General features: G+C 36.3%; 1 long non-coding RNA gene across 1 annotated transcript; it reads right to left on the bottom strand.

The window, feature by feature from the left end:
- Window positions 1-205: 205 nt before the first annotated feature.
- LOC127663025 (uncharacterized) lies at window positions 206-1986 on the bottom strand. The gene is made up of 3 exons (XR_007972953.1): window positions 1883-1986; window positions 791-1080; window positions 206-298 (listed from the first exon to the last, which is right to left on the bottom strand). It is a non-coding gene; the product is annotated as an uncharacterized LOC127663025 (long non-coding RNA).
- Between the last annotated feature and the right edge of the window lie 19583 nt (window positions 1987-21569).

Genomic DNA, 21569 nt, shown 5'->3' with positions numbered 1-21569 from the left:
TTCTGGAATTCACAAGGTCAGCTGTCTGTGAAAAAATGCAGTAATGGGCCAGGATTTAGTAATTTAATTTATTTAATTTTGTATACTGATTGTTCAAAATAAACACACAAATTACCTAAAGTTCAGGTACTTGTGAACTTCATTAAGCTACCAGTTGTTACCGATACTCTCATGAGCCAAAGAACCTCTTACGAGCCATGGCTTTGTCCCGTCGTGTTCCATGTTCTCATGTTGGCAGCTCCCCAGTACCCACCTGCGTTCATATATCACATGGTGAGCAGAGTCATAGCCACAGCTCCTGGAAAAGATAAATACACTTATCTACCCTTTCTGCTATAAAGACAATAACTTTCTATAAGTTTATCACATTGAATGTTGTTGAATAAATATACATGTTATTGCATGTATACACAAACTCTACACACTGCACATGACACATTATGGTTGATCCAGTTTGTAACAAAGTGTGAATCATCTTACTGTCCAACATTACATATCTGTGAAGCTGGTAATGGTAGCCACAAGAATATTCCATAACATAAAATATCATACATCGCAGAGCAGCCAGTAGAGAATGTTCGCTCAGCAAACCAGTTATTTGTAATTAGGCTACACAGTTATTCTTCCAAAATAAATTTACATGTTTACAAAACAAAAGGTTTGAAATGTTCAGTATATAATTTTTTGAATGTTGGGCAATAACAGCTGTACCCACATCAGAGAATGTAGCGGGCCATCAACCGATAATAATCAAGCATTTAATTAAACCATGGTGTGTAAAACAACTTACAAGGAATTTGTGGGATGAATCAGTTGTTTTGCAGCACCAACAAAAGTGGCTGACAATGTCCTTCAACCAGTGGATTAGGCTGGATTGACCTTTGAACTCTGCTGCCTGTAAACGATGTATAGAAATATGACAGTCAGGAAAGACCTCACTCAGATTATGGATTTGTCAGCTGGTGGCCGTTCCTCCACGTCCAGGTGGTCGGCAGCATCTCCGTCCCCTGGCGGATGGCTGCAGCTGCTTCTTGGGATGGATGGCAGTGGCGAGGACTCCACGACTGCGCATCCCTCCTCCTTCCCGGTTTTCGGCACCAATGTAACAAGATTAAGGTTGGGAAAAGAGGAGGCAGGAATCGAACAATCAAAATAATGTTTAATCCAAACAAAAAGAGATACAACACAAACACACACATAACAACTGCATGTGGCTCTCTCTCTCCCGAACTGCAGCATTCTATTACTTATCCCTCTCCTCGGCTGATTAGCCCGATTGGGGCCTGGACCTGCCCTCCTCCTCATCACAAGTAGTAGCTTTTAGAATTAAATTACAACATATTCCTCTTCTTCCTCATCATCTGTTACCCAATCAATACTGACAAATTAGAGATCAGTAAATACTAGGAATCATACTACACCTACATTTATTTCTACAAAACTATAAAAAATTATTACAACTCACACACAGTTCCTGAGGTCATTGATCTCATGATCATTTATGATCAGGTTTTCATCATCTTGGATATTCTGTAGACTAAATTAAAAAGTATTATGCAAATTCAGCATAGGTGTGAATTACAGCTACTATTTCACAATGTCATGTTTAGTGAGAGTCCATATTTACATTTTATCTAGAGCTTCAGAGACACCTAAATGTCTTCTTCTATATGTGGCAGCTCTTCTCTATAGAGACAAACATTGTTTTACTATTTAACAACATCAAATTGGATTTGTGCAAATGTAGGCCATGAGTAATACAAACTGTATTTAAATTGCATTACATCAACTTCCTTAGTTTCATCTACATGCTTATGTATTCATATTTGGATACACACTTCACAATGGGTGGTTGAAAGCAAATATAGATTCAGATACTGACCAGTCTGAAAGTGTTCCACTTGATACTGGACAGTGCCGTGGCCATCAAGTGATGCTTCTTCCAGTCCCTCTTGCTAGGGGTGGAGGTGCTTAAACCCTTGTAGCTAAAAAGAATATTTCATAATCAACCTATGTACACAGAAAATTGTACATAGTTGTACATGGTTGAACTAAAATATCTACCTAGCAATCTAACGCTAGCGACATTTCACCACATTCATTGATTCAGTCACAAAATGCAATAAACTCTTCTAAAACGGATGTAAGGTTTACATTAGATTAGATAGATAAAAACTGTAGCAAGTAGCTAGGGATGGGCATGAGTAACGTTACTCGATTTGGAGGTCAGTATGCTTGAAACGTATAGAGTACTCTCATTAGTAAATTGAGTACATTTTGAGTCAAACTTGCCATTTCTGTTGTCACGCTGGTTGTTGCCGAGGCAGTGAACAGCCGTGGCCCATCCGCTCTGCCGCATTGGTTGGGATCACTTCACCGGCTGTGTCTCGCTGCCTTGAAACCAGGCTGCACATGAAACACAGAATATGAACGAGAGTACTCAAATGTTGAATTTACTCAAAATATCCATCCCTACTAGTAGCTGAGATAAATTAGATTTTTATAATTTTAGGTGATGCTCAATGCTTACCTGTTAAGGAGAAAATTTGCCAACTCAGCATCAATTTTGAAGGATTTCTGAGCTTTAAGCTGTGTTCATCTTCCAAAGGAATCTCCAATATCTATCCTTGTTATACTACGCCTCTGGTCATGGTGGTTTTTAGACGTATGGCGAAGCTTTTTAGGTCAGGTGGAATCTGTTATCTCTGATCCAGTTTGTTTGCTGGCTTCCGTGGCTGCAGCACACAGTGTTGTTTGCCTGCAAACTTGTTCAAATCTGGTAACCCGGCGGTGTCGAAATACTACTGGTGAGTGGGCAGTTGGCAGGATCACACAGGCCAGATATTCTGGCCAGAAAAGAAACTTCAAAGTAGAATATACTGGCTGTAGCATTGTTATCAGAGAAGCCAGTAATTCAACTTAGCATGCATCCTAATGATTTAGTACAATAAAAATATTACATATATCTCTTTAATGTCCTTTTTAGTGTGAAAATGGTTAGAGGGTGTCTCAAGGATTAATAGTGGTGTTTTCCTTATTGCATCATGTGTTGTTCTGAAAGCAAAAAGAAACAAATGAAACACGAAATGTAGGTGATCGAAGCAAACGTCTGACGTAGCGTGATTAACCGGATGTGAAGCACTGCCAGCTCCTGATGCATGAATGGCTTGCATGCACTGCAGAAGTCTGTTGGGTATACTGCAGTTTTGTTACATTTTAACTTTTTGTTTAGCCTTCTATTCAGCTCATGAATACACACTGCGTGATTGGAATGCATGTGCGGTATTTATATAAACAAAATTGTCTACTCATTTGCCATTGATGGCATGCCAGTGATTACCCCTCCGCATGCCAATTTTTTTTTCTTGATTGTAGTTTTATTTATTCATTTAATTAGACACAATTTTGGTGATGAAACCAAATGGAACTTTAAAATATGAAACATGCTATCTCCTAGTAACCGAATAGCAGAGGATAATCAAATCTGTGCTAGCATTTGTTTGTCGTGGCATCGGTTATCAACAAATAGTTTCATATATTTTTGCAACTATGTCTGCAAACGTTTGCTAAACAAGTTATATGATCATCAAATTTAGGACTTGGACCCACTGATGCATTTTATTTAGATAAAAGTCAGTGTTTATTATTAACTGTGTAAATCTCTCTGGTTGCAGACGTGTTTGCATGACCTTATGCCCCAGCATCTCAGCAAAATCAGAGTTTTACATTTCTGCCTGAGTTTCTAAGTTGGAAGTCCGACATCAAGTGGCATTCCATTGCATTTTTCCAAGTAGGGAGTTCAAAATTATGACTTTCTGAGTTCAGTGGAAGTCAGCACAATAGCACATAAGTTGTGACTGTTTAGTTTTGGCTTAAGGTAAGCCCTTCGCTATGGATATAACAGTCCAAAATGTCTTGCCCCAACAGGAAATTACATTAACACAAATAAGAAAACTGTGCTCAGGTTTTTCTAATGAAGTATTTTTAATTACCTTTATTTAATTAAAAGTAATTTACCCACTCCCTTTCCGTTTCCCCATGCACATTGTATGTAGTGTCTTCTAAAGCCTCAATTCGATATATGTCTGAATAATATTTTTCCAAATTTGCTTTCCTAATCAATTAGGCTTTTTCAGCACTTTAAGGCTCTTTATTGATGTTTCCACATTTGAATCAGTTTTCCATTAAATGCACCACCAACCACCTCTGATAATTAAAAAATTGGCTCATTACATCATAAACCATACACTTGCTCCATGCTTTCAGTCAACTGTCTGCCCTGCATATTTGGCATGTCATTTTCTCTGCTCTTTCTGTTTCTCCAACTGTTTCCCTGTCTCTCTTCTCCTCATTCACTCCCCTGTTAGAGGTAATTCTTATGTAATGGCCTAGGGTCGCAGTCTGAATGGTTATGTCTTTACACCTCATTCACTTTCATTGCCGCCATTTCCCTCTCGCACGCTTCCTCTTCATTTCTAGCATGCCTGCTATCTCTCCATCAAATGAAGCAGAGGAAAGAAATCAAATAAAAATAAAAAAGTAACAGCGAAATGAAAATGAAAATGCTTTCAGTCTATTCAGTTGCTCTCACAAGCCAGTCAATTGGAAAAGTGAACATGCACACATGGTTTATAGAAAGGTACTGTGATATAGTGACCTGCCACAAAAGAAACAGTACCAGTGCACAGAATTATAAAGTGCAGCCTGCTGGAAAGGCTAACCATACAGCTACTTCAAAACCCCTTACAGCAGTCTGTCTAAGAGTCATCTCCTTAATTGCCACTGAGCTTCAAGGGGGCTGGTGATTAAAAAAAATAAATATGTCTGCAGATTTCTGATTCAGCTGTGGTCAGCTGCGATGTTGATGAGGGTACTACTCACATGACTTTCGTTAACCTTATCCCACGCCTACAGTACATTGGCAACATGTCTTTGAAATCATCTAGACAGCATTGCGTTCTACTTTGACATATTTTTGTATAAACATTTGATAACAATTTTTAAAAGGATGCATTTACAGACATTCTAAATAAAAAATGTCAAAAACATCTGTTGAATGTGGGAATGTGTTATCTAAGTATTACAGATGCACGCACACTAAAATTAGATTTTCTAGATGAATATGCACAGATTGAGTAGACATCTTGCTATCAATGATGCTAGTCACAGTAGCCATCTTTATGTAGTGCCAAAATAACCTAAAAAAAAAAGTAAATTTCTTAATGCATCTCTCCTTAAATGATGTTGCTGCATATGTCATGTAGTTCATTGATTTGCTAACATGTGTGTGATTACAGCAGCTCTTGATTACACTATATTGATTGCTTCCCTAAGTGATAGTGTTTTATATATTTCATATTTGTCGTGCTTTACAGTTTAAAAAAATATATATATACCTCTGATGCCTTTCTTTACCCCCTCTTCCCGAGCGCAGTCATTATTAAAGAAGCCTAAATCTGAAGTGAGATTTGACTAAGATCACAGAGGGAGAAGGGCCATTGTGTCATCTGCAGTAACAGAGAGCATCGTTAAGTGTAATCTTTTGCAAATGCACACTTGTGATATTGCAAGCACAGCAGCATTTGTTTTAAGTGATGTTTTCATGCAGTCATGGTAAGCACATGTCATGCGTGGGTGATGGCGTGATGCACAAGAGATTCATACTGCTGCTTTTATTCCGTACCCGGAAAGCTCACTTATGAAACCTACTTAGCGTCTGCTGATAACAAACAAACACACAAAATTTAACATGCATTTAAGTTTGGACCCCTAAGCATTTGAGAACCACACTTAGGCCTATGTAAAACAAAACAAAATGAAAAAAGCATCTGAAGATGACCAATCAAACTCCTTCACATCAAACACAAGTTGGGCTTTCCTTCAAGCTTAAATTAAAGCATAGAAATCTAATCTTGAAGGCAGGATAGCTTCCCTCTCAGTCATTCTCAATGTCTAAATGATTTTCTTTTTAATCCATCTTTCATTCACAGGGGGAAGGAGAGAGAGAAAGATTAATATACAGATAATTGGGAAAAGAGGTGCTTAAAGACTCTTAGAGTCTGAAATTACACTGTAATAAATGATTTATTTACCTTTTTTCTATTTTCTTTGTCTTATTTTTACCATTGTAATCCCACAAGTATATATAGTGTCCCCAAATGCATTTGGACACTTAAAATCATTATACTTTTTTTTTTTTTTTTTTTTGTAGATTTCAAATGATAAAACAATGGATATAGCATATTTTTCAAAATTAACAGAAAAAAAATAATCAACACCATTTGACCATTTGATGAAAAGCAATATTACGTTTGTTCTGAGAAAAGGTCTGTTTTCATTTGTTTGCAGATGCTTGCAGAAGTTTGATATTTAGTAATCTATGAAATGGCATTCATACATTTGTAAGTGTGACTACCAAGTGTCCAATCCATTTTTGTAAAGAAAGCTGTTATAGATTAAATTACTCTGACGGCACACCGCATGAAACCGAGCTTCCAGGTTCTTTTGAGCAGCAGATTTCAATGGTGGAAATAGGCAGTGCTGCACTTTTAATAAGCTTTATAGAATGTAATAATGTCTTTTAAATGTTAATAAAAGTTATTATAAATGGTTTATCTGTGGTTTGCAGTGAATACATTATGTGGGTTCTTTTCTGAAATATCAGCAAATCAAGTTTAAACTTGGTTCAATGAGCCTGTTTTGATTGAACAATATTATTTACTGCATTCAAAATATATGCAAAGACATTACTTTAGCAGTATAATATTATTTTTATTCACTTACCCTTTCAGAAGCAGTAGTCCATATGCTGCGGTGGTGGAGACGGGTCCCGTTTCTCCTGTTCTGACTTGTTCAGATGAGATCATTGTTAGATTATACTTGATCTCATATTTTTCACAGTGACAGCACTTTATTTTATAAATAAAAAGAAATAAAGAAATAAAATGTATGTAAAATCCTGTGTTTTTCCTGATGCAACGATCTGGTGGAAATTTAAAGAAGCCCCACTCTCCAATAATCTGTGGGAAACGGCGTGTTCCAACCCCACAAACAGCACTTTTGGGGCAGTTTCAGCAATTTGAGCAAAGTGCCCATAGACAGTAGTTCTTTTCTGGTCTACCAAAAGAACCCGGAAGTGGCGGGGCAGAGCATTTGTTTATAAACAGTAACTTCATCTATAGTTGGGGGCCTGAAGTGGCATTTGCAACATAGCTTTTGTATAGTTTGTGATTGCCTCTTCTGTCAAAAATGTGAAATTGAGGATGACATCCAAATTAATAAACTTTGTCAAATACCACTGTTTTGTTTTTATTTTATTCTTAAATGTAACCCAGATTCTCTGAGGCAAATTGCTTTTATACGCTTTCTTTTAAATTAGAGTTGCTGAAAAATGTGATTATCTAAGACTAATTGGTAAGTTGCAGTAATTATCTTTTTATGGTAAACAACAGTCTGAAGTCACAGTGTGAAAACAAACATTTTCTAAATAAGAAATTACTAATCCTTAAATTTAAAAGCTCGTTTTATATACTGAATATGCAGGTATCAACTGCATGCAGTCATTTAAATATCTTGTAATTGTTTTTTTGTCTATATTGTACTGTATAATAACAATGTCATGCACTCCACTGTCAGTTAAAGGCTGCATAAAATGCGGTCAAGCTTAGTGTCCACTTTTGATGTATTTGCTATGAAAACAGGAAGTCGAGGCAGGACTCGCCCCCTTTTTTAGCCTTTAATTTACACATTAGCCATAAACAATGATTAGCTACTTGATATTGCTACAGTATATACTTTTCTACTGTTACTTTGTCAAAAATACTATTCTACTTCAATTATTTCATTCTGTTTAAAAGCTTAGCAATTAGCAAAGAGTGCAGAGTTAAGTCCAATAATGTATGTCTGTTTTAAGTATTGTTCTCTGTAATAATTGCGATCATATTGTTTGTGTTCATGAAATGGCACACTCAATGATCAAAGCTTGTTTGGAGCTATATTGGCACAGGAACTGTGGCATGGCAGAGTGAACCTCCACCCAGTAGTATGTAATCTGTGCCAAGCAGGGCATGGACATGCCAATCTAAGGCAGTGTCAGGCATGGAGCAAAGCCAAAGGAACTCGCATAAGGCGAGCTTGTCCACTGCCCACTGCTTTGCCAAGGTCAAGTATGTTTGGCAGCAATTTCCAATCTCCAGTCTCCTGTGATAAAATGCGCTGACTGGAAAAAATATGCCGGATGAGGTCAGATATGGAACATGTTAAAATATGAAATGTGGATGGGAATGGCTGTGCAGTGACCAATTGGACGATGGCAGAAAGAGCATAGTCTGGCCTTTGCACTAGTTTGCTAAGATGTCATACCTGTTAAAAAATAAATTATTCTGCAATTGAAATATACATTTGAGGTATCATGTACAGTGGAAGTAGTTCATACTTCATGGGAATCGAAGTTCACTGGTGTAAAATGCTGGTGTAATCAATGTCAAATTACTGTGCATTTTCCAATGCCATCCTTTGTTTCCATTATTTCTGTTCTACAACCTGCCTCAAAACAGTTCATTATTTAGCTTTGTAACAGTATAACTGACAAGGTGCTTGTATAGTTAGTGTGAGGACTTGTCTATGATTGCCCATTGCTTTGTCTGATAATTTATCTCAGACGGTTATTTGATCATTTAAAACTGACTTTATTAATATTTTCAAGCTTTCGTCTCCATGCATGCACACACTCGAGTAGACATGAAAAGAGTAACCAAATTAGCTCATCTCCTGGAACAAGTGAATGTCTCCCCGTTGTAGTTTTTGTTTCATGTCTAGGATCAAAGAGACTTGACGTTTCAGAGGAGGTTTGCATGTGAATGACACGGCCTGTTATCTCGAGCCAAAAACAAACTAATTTTCATCTTGTTTCATTAGCCAGCAACAGACACTGAGAGAATCATCAGCATGCTGCTCACAGACTAAGGTACTGCCCCCGCATGTTACATGAAACTATTGGATTAATTCACGGCTGTCATACGTCAAAGCAAATTTCACTTACAGAAAAAACCTGTTTTTCCAATTGTTATTGTGTCTGATGGTAGTCTAGATCTATACCTGGGGCCGGTTGCACCAGCTATATGCAAGTTACAACTTAGCCTAGTTTTGGCATAAATGGGCACCAAGTCACAATTTATGCACTAATAAATATTTGAGTGTTGCACCATTTAAATTAGGTAGGACGTAACCCAATGTATAAACTAAATACACTACTCATCAGACTCATAAAAAAATCAGACTCCTTTAAAGACATCAATGAGCTCATGTTTTGCGTGACAGGCTCCAATCCTTTCGACATACAGTATGATGTTGACATTTAAGCAGCTCTTCAGACCATTCTAACAGAGCAGTTTTCAGGGTGCGTCGCCCGGCGTCAAGTTTTAACACATTCAAAATATATATAGGATATTAAACTGATTAAATGTCAAGTACATTTTATTTGTATAGTGCCTTTCACAACACACAGCGTTTCAAAGCAGTTTTACAGAAGATCAGGCATTAACAGACAATAAAACTGTAATGTCTATAATGTCGATGAATCATCAATGTGTAATTAGATAAAATACTATTGTTAATCATGTTTAAAAATAAGTAATTAAATCATAATTGTATTAATAACCCCAGTGAGCAAGACGAAGGCGACTGTGGCAAGGAACACAAAATTCCATAAGACGTTGGTTAATGGGAGAAAAATAACCTTGGGAGAAACCAGACTCACTGTGGGGGCCAGTTCCCCTCTGGCTAACATCATGAATATAATGTAAATATTACTTATGTGTAGTTCAAGTCATGGTTTAAAATTAACTGAAACAGATCAACTGGTAGTAGTAATGCATTTCCTGTGACCACCTGTGATCAGATTTCGAAGGGTGGGTCTCTGATTTCTTGACAACATACACAACTCATTACATCAGTGTTACTGCATGTTGATAAAGTGCAAAAAGTAAAAAATTTTAAAAAAGTTGTACAAGTATAAACACTAATGCTTCCAAATATACGTCCAAGTTTCAAGTGAAATGATCATTGTTCATTTGGTAGAGCTTCAATATGAACTGCATTTTGGATGCGTATGCATGTTTTCAGTCAGTTATTTTCTTTGAAAGCAACATAACCATCAAACTTTAAAACCCATGTTTTTGCAAATCAGTTGAGTGGTTAACAGGTGGAGTAGGCGATCCTTCACTCTTGTACAGAATGCATCAGGGAGGGTATGTTTACACGACAAATGTGATGTTGTCACATGCGTTTTTGACAACTATTGAAGGGTTTGATTGATTGGATCAGAAACTGTTTTGAATCCTGTTTCCACATGCATTTAGTGGACATATGTCCACTTGTGATCAGTTTGCCCAAAATATCAGGTGCAAACTGGGTGTAGCGTGTCATTTCTATTATTTATTTATTTTTTTGCAGTGTTGTTTGTCTTTATCTCAGTTCCCAAAGAAATGTAATGGATCTGCTAAAAGCAAATAAATCAGTTAAGGAAAAGGCTATGAAATAAAGGATTAACATTTCTCTCTTTGTCATGTTTGGGCTGTTAAATTGAGGTTTACAGGCAAAGAACTATTGAGATCCAGTAACAATCTATAAATAATGACATAATTAATCAAAAAGGAAAACAACATTACATAGTTATATTTTACTAATAAGAGAGGAAGACTCTTCCAGATGTTTCTCTGATGGGTGATGTGAGGAGACGTTTAAAGATTAATGAGAGGCATTCATGTCTGTCATGGATGCTGTTAGTTATTAGAGCATGCCTGCCTAGTAGCCATCTCAGTTCATGCACATCTGAGTTTGAGTTCCAAGGGCCACCTGGGGAACAGGTGCAACTAAACTTGCACCTCGCACCTGAATAAGCACGCCCCATGTATATGTGTGTGCATTAACAATCATTAACGTTTAATTAATTGTTCTAATTGTGCAACGGTGCATGGCAATGCATTAATTCAGCATGTTTGCTCTGTTCCAAAACCTAGTGAGCTGCTAAAGGAGGCAGCATTTCAAGGCATTGTAGGCTCCCAAAGTTATGCAGCTTAAATATGTTGCCTTCTTGGATACCTAATTTTAGCCAAATTCTAAATGGCATCACATATATTCTTCACAGAGAAGGCACCCATGAATGTATTGTGAAAATTATGAATAAAACAGTTATATCTAGTTAAAATTGACTATTTTAACTTGGAGCAGCATTGCTAAGCATTTTTCCAGTGCGTTTTGCCTAATCTGGTGCATTCAAAAGTTCTTCATTGCAATCCTTATAATTGGCATTGGTTATGGTGAACATCTCTGTTTAACTTTCTCTCATCTCTGGTTTTCTATAAACATAAAAGCTTTGAAAAGCCCAATTGTTGAGACATATCTGTCTAGCAGTGTGTCTGTATGGTTTTGTGCATTCAAGAGAGTGGGTGTTTCCTTAAAGGCTTTCTGATGACCCTCATGTCCTCTGAATGTAGGTCCTCATTACTGGCAAGGCATCAGTGAAAATGCTTGTAATGGCCTGGCAGCTGTCATCAGGTTGGAATAATGACTGAAGAGTCTCTCATTTCTTATTTTGAGCTTTTCTTTCTCTACTGACCTAAAGAGATCAGCGGTCCTCTCCAAGCCCAAATACACTAGGCTGATCAAGGACAAAGCATCTGTACTATTGGAGGAGGTAATTGGTCCTCAAGCACACAACGGATGTGGAAACTCGACGATGTTTAGTGGCTCTTCAAGTTAATGATTTACCAAGTGAACATGTACATTTAGCCATAATTGATGTATTGAGTGTGTAAAAACTACCATCAAAACCATAATTGATATTTGTAGAATAATACTTCTAAATGCATACACACAAACAAATATGCTATACATTTAACTGTCCAAACTTTGTGGTTATATATTCTCTCACAAGGACATTTCCATACAATGAAAGTGAACACTTCTTTTTACTGCCAGGCTTAAAACAAATATATAAATAAAATACAATAAAAAGGAAAGAAAAAGCCCCAGAAATGTATTACACTGCACTAAATTAATTGTCTTCTGAAGCCACACAGTAGCTTTGTGTGAGGAACAGAATTTGTGGCTATTCCCTGAAATTCTTTTCCTCCACTATTGCTTTCAAATCTTATTTGGACTCTCTGCAAATGTTCTCTATGTTTGATGTCAAATGTCACTGGCTCTTGTGTCTTGTGACCGAATTTGATGCACCAAGTTTGAATGTATCTTTCTGAAAGATATCTGCTTAATATATGATATAATTTTAGTAGTATAATGTACGTTTATTTTATTATAATTAAACTAAGGCAGTCCATGTAACATTAATTTAGTGCAATTCGTTATTTTCTAAATAAGAAATTAAAAGCATTTAATAATGCCACTGTAATAAAGAACTCGTCCTATTAACAGTGCAATTCAAGGTTGATTTGCCACCTCCATGTTTTTTTCTTCTTCTCTCAATTCAGTCAGCAGGGGGCGGTAAGTGTAATTCCAGCTTTACATACAACACCCAGATATATATAAAACAAACAGCTGTTCAAAGACAGCTTGTCAGAGCATAGTGCTGGGTAGAAGTCTGTATATAGAGGTCTATAAGGTTCCTTACATTGCATGATTAAAGGTCCGAGTTGAAGCAAGGAGAGGATGGTAATTCTATGAAATGTGCCAGGAGCAGGTGGTCAGAGAATAGCCTGAAAAATCTGATGTGGACATCTTTTTTTATTTTATTAATTAAAGAATGCAAATAAAGAATAATTATTACATATTAAATATATAAAATTAATTTTTGATAAACAAAAAATGCAAAGTAAAAATGAGCACAAAGAGAAATCATCATATATCAAAAGAGCTGGCTATGCAGGTAGTCAACAGAGCTTTAGAAGAAAGGTAGAGCAAAGCGTGGACATACTGTGTCATCAAAGGTTGTGAATCTCAGACTAAAAAGTAGAAAATGGTCAATTTAATTTTGAGAAATCAACCTCAGGCAAGTCAGACGGGCATCATGTCACGGGTCATCTGATAATAGCAATAACAGAAAAATAAATCATTCTGCTGAATGTGTACATGTGTTGTCTATTATTTATGGCTTTTTCCCTATGTGGAAAACAAATGCGGGGTTACAGGAACGGTTGGGAAAAAACACTGCGGGCAAAGAGTGGGTGAACATGGGGTAAAATTCAGCTGGAGCTTTCGAGTGGAATTGAAACTTTCGAGAGCAGGCAGGTGCAGGGTGAAAAAAAACTGTCCCGTGCAGACCTCTGCAGGGGTCTTAAGACATGTTTAATTTTATTATTTATTTTTCATGAAAGAGTTACATTTTTGGCTTGTGAAGCTGAAAACCAATGAAACGCGAGAGTAAGAACAGTGAGTCACCAAAAGCGTTCATCTGATGCATGTGTAAATACTGAATGTAAGAACGCGTCTACCTCAGACAGATTGCACAATGGATCAATGTGGACTATAGGCCAGTGGTAGGTTTATGTTCAGTGGCATGAACATACAACATATATATAGATTTATAAAGAGACCTTTTTTTATTGTTTAATTAATGCTTTAGGGTTTAAATTACATTATATTATTATAAATGAATTTTATATTATAATTTTCTATACCAGGGTTCAGCAATCTTTTTTTACATCGAGTGCCATTTTTTATTTTCCTGGTCAATGGCTGTGCCCCACCCCCCATGGCCATGTAAGTGACTTCCCGAAGTTTGAGTCCACTTGTGAAAATTTTTCTATTTTGCATTTTTGAAATTGTATTGTTTATTTTTAATTACAAAATAATATTAAATGAATGCAAAACCCAGGATTATGATATAATCCTAATCCTTCATGTGAATTTTCACAGAGCAACTTGTGAAAGTGCTTTAATAAAAGAAAACCTGTCCTTTTTTACAAAATGAGTAAACACAATGTCAAAAATCTGCTTATTTGATTACGGATAATAAAATTGTGTGAAATCTAAAATATTTCTTATATAATGTCATTTTTCAAAATCACGCAGAGGGGTTATTACCAGCATGCAAGCAAGAGAGGAGCAGGCTATTCTATTTGTATTTAAATTTCCGCACCTGACCTGCATTATAATCTACATCATGATGTTATTCTTCCTCATGATCACGCAGCATGTTTTCATCAGCTGAATGGGAGACTAAACACTAATAATGTGTGATGAGACTCATGCTATGTTTGCAAGCCAATCGCACATCAGAAGCCGATCAACTATTAAGCCTTTTTCGGTGAATCGCACCTGCAAAGTCCTAAAACTTTATTTCCAGGTTTAATTTATATCTCTTTTAACCCGTTTTCTCTTTTAACTTGTTGATACGCAATTTCCTCTGCTTACATTTACAATATAATTGACCGTCTATAAATGTAATTAATGTTAACAAATTATACATATTTTTAAAGCTCTAAGGGTTCAACATTGATATCCGATCTCTGTTTCACGATAGCAATGCTCCAGAAACAGCTATTTAGTTATTTGTGCCAGGAGTACAAATTAAAACATGCAGTATCAAAACAGGACTTCATAACTTTGTTATGAAAACGCGATCACCAGATGAATCCAGATCGCCACACTTGGGTCAATTGTCCATGTCAAGCGTTCATTGAAAAACATCCAATAGCAATTTTTGTCCATAAATGTGAGAAATATTGATATATTCTCCATTGTTTACATGAGATCTCACCTGAAAGAATTACCCTTCATCGTTCTTCAACAAACTATACAATCTGAGCCGCATTCATGTCGTAAAACTGAATATTATCTAATACTGTATATTAGAGTCTCATTTACAAAATGAGCCTGTCTCCAAAGTCTATTTTAAAAAATGAGGCGTAGTTTTATTCAGAATAGCAGAGTAGTGCAGTCAGATTTTGTGTCGTCTTCAAAGGCGGAGCCTTAATTTTACTCTGTACTCCGCCCAGCGATTTTACAGAGAAAAAAACTTGCAGTAAAATCATTTTTTGTTAGATCATCTTCAAATTTGAAACATAACTTCTTTAGACTTGTGGCTTTGAGAACATTGTATTTCTGGGTTGTCTTGGCACTTTTATTATAGTTTTGTTTGGATTATAAAACATGTTCAGCAGGGAACTAAATATTTCCATTACTATAAACTTCAGCTTCTCTAAAATCTCTAACAACATATATTAATTCGGAAACTAAATAAAGTTAAAATAAACTTGAGAAATAAAGCCCAAAGTGTCTTCTTTCAAAATATACTACAACTGTGTCCATACTCCAAAGGGTCCAGTAAATACTACCATTTAAGTTCAGGTATGTCTTTTTCATGGTTTGTGCTCAAAAAGGGGGTGCGTTTCAACAGGTTAATCTTTTAATGTAATTCTGAGTGTGACCGTGGTTTAACGAGGGTGTATATGTATGCCGAGTTGGAAATCTCAAGGATTAATAGTGGTGTTTTCCTTATTACATCACGTGTTGTTCTGAAAGCAAAAAGAAACACGGAATGTATGCTGTCATCTGCACAGCTTGACCGAAGAAAAGTGGGCGCATTTAATCATGCGATTAAACGAAAGTGAAGCACTGCCGGCTCGTGAAACACGCTGCGTGATCATGAAGAAGTTTTACATCAAGATGTAGACTGGAATGCAGGTGCATAATTAATATAAATAAAAGAGTCATCTCTCTCACCGTTCCGTTGCTGGTGTGCCAGTGATTACGCCTCTATGTGCCAATGCTGGCACATGTGCCATAGGTTGCCTGTTCTACACTATAATATATATTATTATATTATATGATAGTACATTTATAATTAGGCCCATTTTGATTATTATATATTGAAATGTCATTATTTGGGGGCCCTTTTCAGCAAATGCTGATATGCGATAAGTTGTCATTTAATTAATGAATTGGCATATCCTTCAATTAATTATTGATTGGCAGCCCTTAAGAAAACAATGCTGCTGAAGCAACCTTCAACAGTTTTCAAATGTCATTTAAATGAATAATAAAATCCAAGTAGAACACAGAGTCTTGCACAACCCATTCTGAGCCGGATTCAAACCGGCACCAGCCAACATGGGAGGCGCATGTGCTAATGAGGAGGCTAAAGGCCACAATCCCTAGCATCAGTCAGTAATGCATCTCGAGGCCAGGGGAGTGAGGTTTTACACACACTGCACAGCTATCTCCTGTTGCACTCTCTCCCCTAAACCTTAATCACATCTGGGTCACGGCACCACTGTAACCAGTCCTGCTGTAACATTCACCTTGTCTCGTTTTGCCCTTACCTCTTCTTTGCCCATTTTGTCCCTTTTTGGTCTTCCGTAAGTTTTACTTTCGTCCCTTATTTAACTCCACAGTCCCCTGGTTAGCGTTCATGTTCTCTGTTATTAGTTTCACCTGCACCCGCCCCCTCTGGCTCTCGCGCTCGCTCACAATCATCAGAGTATTAGTTTCACCCGCACTCGTTCTAATCACTAGATTATTAGTCTCACCTGCACTGTTCGTTTTCCCCTATATATACGCTGCCCTTTCGCTTCACTCTTGTTGGTTATTGTTTAGTTACCCCTTCGCTTTGCCAGCTCTAGTATTTCGCTAGCTTCCCCTGTTTGTACTACTCGCTGGTTTCGTCTCTGTGTATACTGATTTCCCGGCTTCGACCTAACGTTCCCCTTGACTACGCTTCATTGGATTTGCCCCGTTGTTGTTTACTGATTTCCCGGCTTCGACCTTAAGCTCCCCTTGACCACACTTCTCTGGATTCGCCCTTTGTACTTTTGCCTGCTTTGTCAATAAAGCTGTTTATTCTACATTGTGACTAACTCGTCTTGTGTGTGCGTGACACCTGCTCAACACGCTCTGAGCAGGATTCAAACCGGCGTCTCCAGCATGGGAGGCAGGCACGCTAATGAGGAGGCTAAAGGATTTAAAGGTTTTACACAAACTTCACAGCTATCACATACCAGCTGGCTCCGGTTACAGACAAATTAAGATAAGTCAGAAATGTTGTCCTGTATGCATATTGTACATTCACAACTTTAAAAATATCTTGATTATGATTTCGTTGAATGAGTTATTACAGTATGTTGGTAATTACGGGTGAGTGATCTGCTTATTAAAGGGGGAACATTGCAATGCTGAAAATTATATTTGGTGATATGACAGCGATGACGGATACTGTCAAGCTAGGAGATGATTGGACTGTCAGTGTCATTCACTGATTTACTTGTTATCCAGAGGCTCTCTCACTATTTTCCTTGCAATGATAATCTCTTCTCTTTTTCTCTGTCTCTCTTTATCTCTCAGAGTTTGCACTGTAGATAAGTAGCCAAGCAATAAAAGATCTGTGCTCTAAACTCTTTTCATTGGTGAACATATAAAGCATGCACACAGATTCACAAATATAAACAGCAAATGTGTGGTAAGAAGGACCCTCACAAATGTGTATGCTGAAAATTTTGTCTTCAGGGACTTATAATACTAACAGTACAATCCTCTGACTGTGAATGAATAGAAAACTGAAGGGCAATATGTTAAGTGTACACTGTATTTCTTCAATGTGCTATTCATTGTGATAATTGTTACCGAAAAAGAATGTTTGGCTAAAAGAAAAAAATTCCTGAACTTTCTTTTTGAAGTTTTATTAATTGGCTTTTAACTTACAGATCAGTCGAGAGCAGCACAGATGAACCAATATTGTTTATTGGATTTTATGAACATTTCTGATTATTTTTAAGTGTCAGATAACCAATATGCATAAACAATGTTTTATTATTGTTTTGTGTCTTTTAGACACAATATTACAAAAATCTGTAAATATACAAAAGTTTCAGATCCTGTCAATACATTCATATTGTGAGTTTAAGCATCAATCCAAATGTACAACACTGTATGTGTAAATGTTGCATACGAATAGAGCCTGATCTCATGAAAATAATGTGACTGTGGCAACGTTTTTGCAAAATGATATTAAGTGGTTCATTACACATATTGCTGCAGTTTCAAAGTGAAATGTCCACTTTGTGGTGCTAAAAGTCAGTTACATTTTCTCCCAAAACGATGATTAATGTGAGAGGTTTATGCTCTATGTAATTTGAAATGAACAAAACCTACCTCCCTACACTAAACCTTCAATCAAATCCCAACCCATAAATAAAAATGCAAAATGTAACAAATGTGATAGTCATAAAAAAGAAAAAAAAAGAAAAGAAAATGTGAGATGATTGATCATTAACCATAAAAACCTCATCTTATTTGTAGTTTTAAATAAACAAGGCTGACATCCCTACCGCAAATCCTACATCTAAACCTAATCAATAGTGTCATGAGAGCAAATATTAAAAGAATTCATGACATGACATGTTCTGTTCATTCTGCATGTGTTGATACAGCACGTGTCACATGCTGTGCTGGTGTCGAATCCGGGTCTTTTGTGTTTGAATTCCAAGACTCTCAGTTGCACCACTGTGCAACTTAGTCATGCTTGAATAAGCTTTTAAAAGTTGTTGGTTATGTAATGCAAGCTTTAAAATATGTTCTCTTTAAAATCATGCGTTATGGTAAGTATTTCAATGTCTTTAAATGGAATTGTGTGAGGAACACAGTGTAAAATATGTGTTTATGAGGCGTGAATAAACCCTGTTGTTATAGTGCCTCTAGTTTTTATTTCACCAGGAAACTGCAGCAATACAACGAACAAGGCACATAAAGCTAATTTTGTAATTGTAGCAACGTCATTTGATGTAGTTATATGTGATTCTACTGTATATGACGATGTTGCAGTAATAATGAGATCAGGCTGGTAACATACAGTGGTCAAGGCTCTTAATTTAGTTATGAAACCTAACATGAGAAGTCTTTTGTCCACATTTCTCCAAAGTTTTTCTACCACTATTTGTTTTGGGTTATGTCTACCTTAATTGGAAAACCCAATATTAAAGATCCAACAATTGATTAAGTGGAAAATATATTGCCCACTTTTTAGGATCCAATTATTAAAACCAAAACCTGCCCTGCACTGTATATTTTTATTCATGTTAAATATTCAGTTTCAGTCAAAAATATCTCAGATTACAGATGTAAAATTGGTTACAAACTGCATTTTATGTTTACTTCAGTGCCTTAACAACATCTGTGTTTAAATCAAAGTACACATGTGTCCCATGATGCTTTATTGATGTGGTTATGATGTGAAGGTGCAGATACAGAAAATCCTTTTAAAACAGGGGTAATTCAATTAAAGGTCCAGTCTCTAGATTTCCTTCCCAGCAATGATCCAGACAATAACTTGCATGGTGTTAGTGGTCAGTATATCAATGACATAAGGAATTAGCTTTTTTTAGTATATATATATAGTAGGCCTATATACTAAAAATAGGTATATTTCAAAGTTGGCAGTAATAGTACTTTGTATAAGAAAAAACAAAAAAACAAAGTCAAAACGGTCTCTTTAAAACTGGGCAAGATTGGGACACTGGGGCTCCTGAGACAAAGCTAAAGTTGTGGGGTTTAACTCTGGGGTCGACGGACGCGCCGGCACATCCTGCTGGATTTTTCCTTCATTACAGCGGAAACAACATAAAGTTCTCCATCATTTTGGGTATACAGATAAGTGTAAGACATCAATAGAGACTATAAAGGGTCTACTTTTATTTGTGTACACTCACAATATCAACAAAACATTGTTTCCTTTGTAAAATAAAGAAAATAAAAAGGGTGAGCTTTCAGCAGTCTCTGTGTACGCGAACATATCTGAAACTCCGCGAATACTCATCACAAAAACATGAAACATATGTCTAAAGAAAGCTTAAAATGTCTACTTTTAAATACAACAATTCAAATTGATACAAATATTCTCCTGCAATGTAATCTGTATGAAACAACGCGATGTACAGTTTTTACTGGCTCAGCGAATTATCTCTAATGTGATCACACCCACCAGCTGAGCGCGCCATTCATACGCTAATGTGCTGAGACGATCAAATCAAATGGTAAACGCCCCCAACTGTGTGCCTTAAAAACAAAGTCATTCACTTTTCTGCACGTTTGAAAGACACAAGTGAGAAAACTCCTGGATAGTGAGGAAGAGTTACAATTTTCCTCATTAGAAGAGCGGGACTCCGAGAAACTTGATCCAACCGAGGATACAATTTCGGACGATTAATCATTTAGTTTTCATTAGTTGACATGCTATTTTATATAAACACGTATGTATTTTACTAGTGGGACTGTTTCCAGATTTGCCAGCCAGGATTCAGAGTATTGAAATTTGAAATATGTCCTAATAGGCAAGTTTTAGTTACATTTAAATGCTGTTTCAGTGATTATCATCAACAAAGCTTGTGCTTGCAAGTATTTGTTCAGGTTAAATGAGTAAAATGCACTTTAAATACACCCATATTAGAAAATCACCATCTTATAATGATTTCTGAAGGATCATGTGACACTGAAGACCGTGGCAGCTTTGATCACAAATTTCATTTTACAAAATATTCAAATAGAAAACTGTTCTTTTAAATTGTAAAAATAGTTCACAATATCACTGTTTTTACTGTATTTTGGATCAAATAAATGCAGCCTTGGTGAGCAGGAGAGACTTCTTTTAAATGGTATTGTAGGTCTAAAATTAAGTAAAGTCTTTATGTAAAGAAAATGTATAGTCAGATTACTTCTTTTAACTTTTGATCACTAAGTCTCCTCACATTCATTCTCTTTCTGTCACATTACTCATTGATAGGCCCAGGGGAGGGTCTTTTGTCTCCTCAGGTGTGAATTACAATCAATATTCTTTATAGTTCACGATTTCTCTAACACTAAAAGTGTCTTACAAAGGTTCAATTACTATATTGTTTTGTATGAATGAGTGATCAGGATGGTTTTCAGGAGATGATCAGGATCATTTTGTAGCAAAAACTCTAGGCTACAAGATCCAGTTCTCAAAAGGTTTGTGGACAAATGTTTAGTATGTGTTATATGACCTTATTTCAGTGACTTAATTTAGTTTTTTCAAAAACCATGCATAAATATTATTTTCTCAAAAATACAAACATGTACACACATGTTGCTCACAATTATTTTAGCCCAGTTTGTGCTGAATACAGTGTTATTAGACTTTAGCCATTAATGTGTTTAAGCAACTGAAAAAAAAATCACAAATGTCAAGGCATGTCAAATCTTCTCCAGGGCCCAAAACATCATCAGACCCCGGGTTAATGGATCTTCTACCAAAAGATAAAAATTTTAATGAGTTAATCAATCGAGAACACTTTATTATGCATATTAAAAGCTAAAATCAACATTATTTTGAAGCTGAATGACAACAGTCCAGTATTTTGTTTGAATATGTTTAGATACTCAAGGGCTATGGAAGGCCTTGTGACTTTTAAGGAAATCTATTTTTTGGAGGTTCAGGGGTATCCCAAGAGAATACTTTAAAAATTTAAAAGTCTAGATTTTATATTTTCCTTAAAATTACAATTCAGACTATCAAATAATGGAAACATTCATGAGAACTCCACTATGCTACTTGTAAAATCAAATTTTTGGATAATTCTGTTTCATCTGTTTGCGAAAGGCTC

The sequence above is a fragment of the Xyrauchen texanus genome, chromosome 23 (genome assembly GCF_025860055.1).
Source record: "Xyrauchen texanus isolate HMW12.3.18 chromosome 23, RBS_HiC_50CHRs, whole genome shotgun sequence".
Taxonomy (NCBI): domain Eukaryota; kingdom Metazoa; phylum Chordata; class Actinopteri; order Cypriniformes; family Catostomidae; genus Xyrauchen; species Xyrauchen texanus.
This window is presented reverse-complemented; position numbering and strand designations above follow the sequence as displayed.